Source organism: Dipteris shenzhenensis, chromosome 26 (genome assembly GCF_047967505.1).
Source record: "Dipteris shenzhenensis isolate YYH24624 ecotype China chromosome 26, Dip_SZ_1.0, whole genome shotgun sequence".
Taxonomy (NCBI): domain Eukaryota; kingdom Viridiplantae; phylum Streptophyta; class Polypodiopsida; order Gleicheniales; family Dipteridaceae; genus Dipteris; species Dipteris shenzhenensis.
Window position 1 is genome coordinate 8,661,956 of NC_141621.1, and position 9,220 is coordinate 8,671,175.

A 9,220-nucleotide genomic window follows, 5' to 3' on the forward strand; every position below is an offset into this window, starting at 1 on the left:
AAGATCCAAAGGTGAAGCACTAGGACTAATAGAGCAAGGGTGGGAAGAAGCCCCATGAGCAAAAGAAGTGGAAGGTGAAGACCTATGAGCCATACACAAAAGAATGAATAAAGCATCAATGAAGGGCAATGGGCTAGCCGACATGCCAAATGGTGGGCGTAAGAGAACATGCGGACAATGGCAGTGAGTTCGAGCAAGGGCGATGGCGAACATGGTGGTAGAGTTGCAAGGTAAGTCAAGTATACTAATTACATAGGGGTGGTGGAGGATGCATGTGTGTCTAAAATTATTTAAGATAGGGGGGTATAAGATAACTAAAGAGTGGCATAGAAGAGGGGTAGCATTGTGGATTAGTAGTGGGGTTGGGGTTAGAGGGGTCAATAGCCACTTGGTCGCAACAAAATTAACTTAACCAATAGTTTAAGGTATACTAAAGTAAAAATTCTAAAGGGACGGGGGGAAAATAAAAGCTAATGCCTTGGAATAAAAATATATTAGAAAGGAAAGAACGGGGTCTAAAAACTTGTAATTAATTAGCATTAAGCACAACAAAAAATAGGAGCATTGGTAAATAAATAAGAAGTAAAAAAACCATAATCAATTTCATTAACCAAAGTGATAATCAAATTCAAAGGGGAAGGGGGGAATAAACTCCAATTTTTTAATATAGGGAAAACTCCAAAACATATGTTAGAACACTCTAAATCAAAAAAAAGGAAAAAAGTTATAAGTATCCACAAAGTAAATGCAAACCCAAAGCATATAAATGGACAATTATAAGAGGAGAAACCATTATATAAGAGCTAACATAAGTAAATATGACAAGAACAAAGAGACAATAAATAAACAAGGGGATTTTAATACAATAGCTAATACAATATAAAGAGATTAGGTCTAGAGGTAGAGTAGACGTTATACAAGGGAAAATTAAAGTCATTCCTACAAGGGAGTGAAAATTTATTGTAGCACATAAATGTGAGTTGTCAAAGAAATTAGAATTGAGAGAGAGAGAGAGAGAGAGAGAGAGAGAGAGAGAGAGATCGTGCATGTGTACATGCCTCTGTGTGTGTGTGAGTGTGTGCATGTGTTGATGTGTGGGCGGGTGTGTGTGTGTGATCAAGAGAGAGAATGTAGAAAGTGTAAGTGTGTGTGTGTGTGAGAGAGAGAGAGAGAGAGAGAAAGAGAGAGAGAGAATAGAGAAAATGTGTGTGTGTGTGTGAGAGAGAGAGAGAGAGAGAGACTGAGAGAGAGAGAGAGAGAGAGAGAGAGAGAGTTAAGCTAACGTAACCTAATGTAGTTAGTTGAGCTAAAAAGGGTTAGTTTCTATCCTAGCTCTCTCTCTGTTCTCTCTGTAGTTCCTCTCTCTTCTCCCTACTCTCTCTCTTCCATGGGGCATGGTGATGTGAGTGAGTTTGGGCGGGTGGTCATACTGAGGCAAATTGGGACAGCAGGCGATCAGACTTGTGCCATATATGGCATGGCACCCGATGGTGCACATGCGAGGCCATTGGCATGTGGTCAATGAGGTCAAGAGGGGCAGGAGTGTGTAAGCAGCAAAAGCACTGGATGAGCATGACGGTAGCAGTGGACAAGCATGGCATGTGATGGCGACGGGAAGCTTTGTGACTGCATGATGGACAATGGGGCTAGGGATGTGGGGAGCGGTGCAGCACCACTGGGCACTAGCGAGGGGGCTATCGGTTTGCATGGCAAGTGACGGGGCCACAAAGGTAGCACGATCGTGTAGTGCATCCACCAATGCAGCACATCATAAGGCGCACCGATGAGGCGTGGCCATCAATGTGCAAATGTTGAGGGGCGGTCGTTGCCTCCAGGATATGTGTGCTCATGGGGATTTGAGGGGGTCAAAGTGGGGATGTTAGAGGGGGGGGTGTAGAGAGTCGTTATAGGGAGTGTAGAGAGAGGTTAGAGATGGGGGTGTAGAGAGTGGTTTGAGAGGGGTATAGAAAGAGGTTAGAGGAGGGTGTAGAGAGAGTAGTGGGGGAAGTATGAGAGATTAGTGAGGGGGGATGAGAGAGTGAAGGGGGGATGCTTGAGAACAGGAGTGGTGGGGAAAAGAAAGGTTTGGTGGGTGGAGCGAGGGAGGGGATGATGGAGAGAGGATGGAGGGGGGAGTTGAGAAAGGGGAGTGGGAAGTTTACCTTGAGTGTTGGAGATGGGGGGTGGGAAGAGGGTGGTGGAGATGGTGGATATAGGGAGGGGGGTTTGATGGAAAAAATGATGGTGGAGGGAATGGGGAAGGTGAGTGGAAGGTGGGGGGATGAATGATGGAATGTGATGGTGCAAGGGGGGGGGGGGGGATGGATGATGGAAAAAGATGGTGGAGGGGGAGATTAATGGCAAAAGTGATGGTGGAGGGGAGGGAGAAAAGTGGAGGAGGTAGGGGGAAGAGCTAGATGGAGAAAGTGGTGGTGGTGGTGGTGGAGATGGTGGACGGAAGGTGGAGGACGAAAAATGTAGGTAGACGGCAAATATGGAGGCTTGATGAAACTTGGAGATGGAGGAGAGGTGGAAGTGGTTTGCAAAAGTGAGGGGGGTAGGGGGGGGGGGGGGGGGTGTTGCTTTAATAGGATGTGGGGGGTTTAAGGGTTAATTTTTGTGTGATTAGTATATTAATGTGTAGCTTATGTAAGTCAACATTATTTAGGATGTAAATCTCATTGTTTTGCACCAATTGGGAGCATTTTTATACTCCTTTCCCTTGAGGGATGTGAATAGTTTTATGAAGGGGGTTCTTTTTCACACTTGTAAACATGTACTCCACTTTCACTTTAAGCATTAACCTCCCTGGCAGCAGTGCCAAAATGTTGTCACTTTCTCTCCCAAGCCTAGATTCCAAGGGTGTTGGTCACCTACAGCCGTGTCATTGCTCATTGTAGCATAGATGGTTCACAGGTGTAGCATAGGTCCTCAGGTCGTATTTCGGTGAGGGATGTAGGCTAAAACATGAAAAGCAGATCTCATGTGCACATAGTTGAGAAAGCGGGCTTGATCACAATGACTGATGGAGGTTCGCGCCTCCATGAGAGCTCAAGGGTTTTGAAGGGTGTTGCAGAGTTCAAAAGGGGCATAAGGTTGAGAGGGCTAACTAGGAGTTCTAGGGTTTAAAGAGGCTTGCAAAGTTTAGGAGGAGTTTAGGGTTGAGGACTCTAAAGCTAGTCTCCTTCACAACTGCAAGGGTTAAAGGGTTGAGGAGAAGGGACAAGGGATGAGGAAGGAGGAGGGGGAGGAGGAAGAAGGAGGATCTGGAGGAGGGAGGAGGGAGAAGAGAAAAGGAGAAGGAGCAAGAAGGGACTCAAAGGAGGGAGGAGGAAGAAGGGAGGAGGAAGGAGGGGATGGGAGGGTAGGGAGTCCAACGGTGGGGAGTGCAAGGATAAGGGCATGCTAGAACATGATAGTGTAAGGAAGCATGGACAAATGGAGATCAATCACATGAAGACAATAGTGAGCTTGAACATTGAACCCCAAAGAGTGGGAGGTTCATTCCATTCAGAGAGATTTATACATGTTGGTCTCTATACAATCCGTAGTAGGTACCTCACGCGTGGGACCTCTTTTGTAGGGGATCTCTTGGACAAGAGTTCGTCCATCCTCATCCTTTAAGATTCATCATACCATCTTTCAGGCTCAAGATATTACAAGTGGAGCTTTGCCACTACTCTACACATAAAATGATCTCATCTTCATTGTTTCAGACTACACTACTGGCCCTTATTGCCATAGTGTCACAACAACACCATACTCCCACCCTCCTCATTTTTTAAAGCACTTTCGAGTACACCATTCTCCCAGTGCCCACCCTCCTCACTTTTTAAGCAATACCACTCCCATTCCTTCTTCCATCTCGCCTTCTACCCTCTCCGCATTGCAAAGCACAGTCTTGTGCTATTCTCCCACCCTAGCAGTTGCTTAAGCGCTTCATCCCTCATTCTTTTTGCCATCTTGACTTCTCTCATTAGTATTCTTTGACAGTAGCTGTTGCTTAAGTACTTCATCTCTCCTTCCTTCTTCCATCTTGCCTTCTCCTTGCTTAAGCACTTCTCCTCTCCTTCCTTCTTCCATCTTGCCTTCTCCGGGAACCTTCTTCCATCTTGCCTTTTCTTAGTCTTGTCTTTGAATTATCTGCATACCAATGGATCTTTTCAAATGTTCTAGTTTGTCTTGGATTATTGAGAACAAAGCACGTCAAGTAGAGAGAAATAGACAACGAGCACCATTAACCTGAGAAATATGAGTTTGCTCTCTAGAAGAGCCAAGAAAGGAGAAGATGGAGAAAGTAAGCACAAGCAAACAATAAATAGAAACTTTGTTATCAAATAGAGAACTGTTAGTATCGTATTTGGTTGACCGTTCTCATCGTAGCACTTCTTACAAGTGATTTTCTTGAGATGAAAAATAAGTCATAAGGAACTGATAAAGAAATTTTCAAGAAAGTGTCTTATATTCCTTGCAACTTTTCTTGTGTTGTGATTTTATTACTCATGAACAGATGTGCGAAGCACAAGACTCAGTTGCTTCTGAGATAGAGAGCACTAATATGCATATCTTCCAGTAACTATAATGAAGAAATTTCAATTTTTTGAAGCTTCAAAAAACTTCTTTTATGTTTTAATATGTTTTCCAAAAAGTGATTTTTTCATCCTATTTTTACTATAAAAACGATTTTGGAGAGTGCACGAGTCCAAAATTAATGAATACATTGTTCAATCTTTCTTATGGTTTAGCTATTGTCTTGTTAGTTTGAGCTTTATAGACCCATTTGTAGCTAACAAATGACACCAAAGTTGAAAGATTGAGTCTTTGCTCTTTACATGATGTTCTTACATTGAAACAAGTTACTATTAGACTTTCTAAAGTTTGGAACTTGGAAGAGATTGCAATACGAAATAAGCTCAAAAGGTGATCCATTATTTTTCCATCTTCTACATGAAGTTGTATTCCATGATGGCTCAAAACTAAAAAGACCTTCAAGCTTGTATATGATGTCTTTCGTTTTGGCTTAGAACTAAATGATGATTTTAATGTACTTCTGATCATGCCAACAAAAAATCTCTCTATTTGAAATACAATCATATTCAATTTTACCAAATTATGGATTATGATGCTAGATTATGAGGGAGTGTGTTCAACCTAGAGTAGAATCTTTTTAATTAAATGCTAAATCTCAGAATTCTAGTAATTTGGCACAAGAAGCATGCTAAAAGCAAACAAATGCAAAGCAATGCCCAAGCCCTTCTGTTTGGTATTGGAGAAATTTGGTCACTATTGCCAAAAGAAAAGCTCACCCCTTCATCAATGATGCCTCACACAAGTGATGTAAATGACAGAAGATTTTAACTTTTCCAAGGAACTAGGGAAGGTAATAGTAGGCCATCCACTACCATATGGATAACTTTGACCGTTCATGCAATAAAAGTGATATGACCCCATGTCTAATGTTTGGATATTTTAAATCATCCATTAAAAATCTTATAAAATATTTTATTTAAATTTTGTTTGGGTCATTCAAACATGGTTTTATTAATAGAAGCTTTAAAATATTTTTACACTATTTTCCAAACACGTATCCCATTACTACCTCCAAAAACCATTCTATAGAACCCAAGTAGTAGAATTACTACTATATCTTGTGGTATTGTGTCCTCCCTTGCGCTGGCACATGGAAATCAGAACAACTTACTCATGCTCACCATTGTGTAGGCCTACTAGGGACATCATACTAGATGTTCTTCAAGATGAGACAACGATCCAAATCATTAAACCAGCCCTGGTGCAGAAAAGGCCGATTGCTGAATTCCGATCTTGGAACAAAAGTTTGATACTACCAACGGTTTTCCTGCTCTACTGTCTTGCAGGCTCTTCTATCTTGCCAACTCCACTCTCAGTTATTTTGACGGATGAGAACAGATAATAGACAAAGCAGAAGGATGTCAAGAACCCCACAGTGCCAGTAGCCAGCATGATCGCCAATGCTATCAATACCATATAACCCAGGTACAAGGCAATTGAAACTGGCCCGTCGAGGCTTCGGAGGTCAAACACCAGATAATTGATAGCATATAGAAAAACGTAAAGGGCAGTAGAACCTGATGCAAAGAAGGATTTCCACCACCAACGCCAATCCTCCGAACGCAAATGCTTGTAGGTCAGAACTACAGAGACCTCGGCACAGACGATGACAAGTAGAACCAGCACCATGAAGAGGAATCCAGAAACATTATAAACTCTGCCAAGCCACATTCTGGACATGATAAAGGAGAGCTCAATGAAAAGAGTTCCAAATGGTAATATGCCTACTCCGAGCACCAACAGCCATGAAGGGAACTTCTGTGCAGGAATCTCTCTTGCAATTTCATTTGCGCATATAGGGTACTGGATATGCTCTGCTCTGGTCCCCAAAAAGCCTCCTAACAGTGTCAAAGGGACACAAATACAAAGCCAAAGTGCGAAAAGGACGAAGATGGGAGAGATAGAAATGGCAGCAGTGCTTTTACAGGCCCAAAGAAGAAAGTTCAGCACCACCAGGATACCAAAGGCAATGCCAGGAAAGAAGCAAGATACACGCCATGCTATTGATCTCCAGCCAGCAGACTCTCCCTTCATTGTTCTCCAGAGCCGTACTGCTACATGTCCAGCAATGATTCCAAGAAAAAGGTAAATCATAATCATCCCAGTAAGCAGCATACCACGTGAAGTAGGAGACATGAACCCAAATTTGGCAAATAAGACAGTCACAACAGCCGTGCCAGTAATCTGCACTCCATTTCCAACCATAATACACAATAGCTCTGAATTGGGTGGGGCTCTGAAAACGTCCCCCATAACCAGCTTCCACCGAGAAAGTTTTTCGGTCATTCGAGCCTGCTGGGCCTCCTTGTCTAACTCCTCGTACATGGTCAAGTCACGAGGTACAGTGCGAAGGAAGATCTTAAAAACTACTCCCGTAAGGAAGGTAATGACCATGAGCGAATTCAAGATTGAGAACCAATGGACTCGTCCACCTTCCATCTTGAGATATGCATCCCAGCGTGAAGGCCAACGAATGTCACTCTTCACAAAATTTACCTCATAAGAAAAGCTGATTTCTTCACCTTCAACAACAATTTGCTGTTCACTGTCAAAGCAATTTAGCTTTGGGGATATCTTTGCATACATGCTGAGTTTTGAAATAACATCTTTGTCTCGATGCCGCACACTGCAAGGAGTAACTTCAAAGCCCACCACCTGAAAACCGGATGAGTTCTTGCCAATGCTGCCCATCACGGCAGTCACCCCTGAGTCCTCATATTCATGGATGTAGATAGTAAATGTCAGATGGTTGATAATATAGTACTGCCGCTTATTTCGAACATCAATATAACCCACCGGAAAGCCAGTCCATCGAAGCACAAAGTCTCCTATCATTGTGAACCTGATAGCAGGCAAGTTGTCCAGCATTATGTTCACTTGGTAAAGGTCGTTGATCCGCTGTTTCAGGATCTTAACGTGATCTTTACTAAGCTTCGCGGTAGTACAAAGGTAAACACTGGTCTCATTCACATTCATGTGAAATCTATAGGGAGAGTTCTCTATCCTGTCCCCCATAAGAAGCTGCCCCAGGTTCTCTGCATAGCGCTGCTCACCTTCGTGAGGTTTGCAGTAAGGAAGACTGTAGTAGCTAAACGGAAGCTGTGTTCCAATAGACGTGAGGGAGTTCACCCTCACCATCAGATTTTCACGAAAGGAAAACGTCCGCATGTAGCTGTCGGGGGTATATAAAGCATGCGAGCTTGGTACGTAGATCAACATGATCGTCACAATGCAAACACAGCAGCAACAGGCACCCAGCGACGCAGTTTTGGAGGCGCCCATTTCAAATGGGGAACGTGCAAGTCTCTTCTCTGCTGATCCCGATCGAAGTGGCTCGCTGCATGCAAATACTTCACCACTTCAGCTCAATAGGAGTGCAGGCACAAGTCTCTCGCCCTCTACTCGAATGCTCTGCCCTTGCCCTTGTTGCAAACATGTGCTCGCCTCCAACGCCTTCTTTCAGACGACTGTAGCCTTAGATTCGCATGCTCATGTTGACGGCAACAAGATTCTTTCACACAACTGTAGCCTTAGATAAGAACGCCTCGCATGCTCCGTGTTGACCGCCTCCTCCACGACTATTCACAGAATCACAAACTTCTTTGACACGCCTTTGCCATTTACACCTCAGACCTCTTCTTCTCCGCTGAATTAATGGCTCTCTGCATTCACATATCTTAATTAGAGTCCACCAATTCAGAGGCCTCGACAACTAGATGCCTCCAGGCCTTGCCCTTGGTGCTTACCTCCAGGTCGATTCACTCCCTTCTTTCAGCAATTGTCTCCGTAGATAATCACGCCTCATGACTTGCCTCTAGCGTTGGCGGCGATCAACTCGAGGTTTTGACGGCGATCAACTCGAGGTTTTGTGGGGCCCCGGCTTCCATTCTATTAATCAGCTACTTCGGAAATATTGTGAACAACTTCAGAATGAGCCTTACCACTCTATTTGGAGTATTTTTCTCTCAAGTCTCTTCCATGGCTTTATGGAGTTTCCCCCCCTCAAGTATGTCCCCCCATACATTGATAAAGAGAGAGATTTGTGAATTACTTGGAGTATTTTTCTCTCAAGTCTCTTTCATGGCTTAGTCTATATGGAGTATCCCCCCCTCAACTATGTTCCCCCATACATTGAAAATTCCCATTAATTAGTTGTTGGGAAGAGAAGTCGAGTGAAAAGGAAGAGGGAGAGTGCATGATTAAACTAAGGGGGATAAAGGGGGAGGAAGGAGTTTCAATTAAGAGGGACCACCTAAGAAGGGGGTATTAAAGAAGAAGGCACTTGCTAAAGGGGGAGAGGGAATAGGGACCATTTGAAGGGGGCTTTAAAGAAGAAGGCAACTACAAAAGGTGAAGGGGGAATAGGCACCATTGTTCCTCACACTAGGTTGGAATGCAAGATTCCTCATTGTTGAGCATGTACTCACTACAGCGATGACATATGTTTCGTCAATTTGGAACTTCAAGAAATCCCATTGGTTAGAAATTACGCGGCAGCCTCGGATGGCAAAAAAAATCAATGGAGGGTCGGGAAGACCTGCTCACAAAAACTAACAACAAAAGCAACCTACAGGATGCTAGCAGGCGCAGAGCCGGTAAGGAACCTCAACTCTAGGTGGGCGCTGAGGAG

General features: G+C 43.7%; 1 pseudogene; it reads right to left on the reverse strand.

Moving 5' to 3' along the window:
- Positions 1–5,789: 5,789 nt before the first annotated feature.
- On the reverse strand, positions 5,790–7,872 carry LOC147884629 (transmembrane 9 superfamily member 12 pseudogene; annotated as a pseudogene).
- Positions 7,873–9,220: the final 1,348 nt, after the last annotated feature.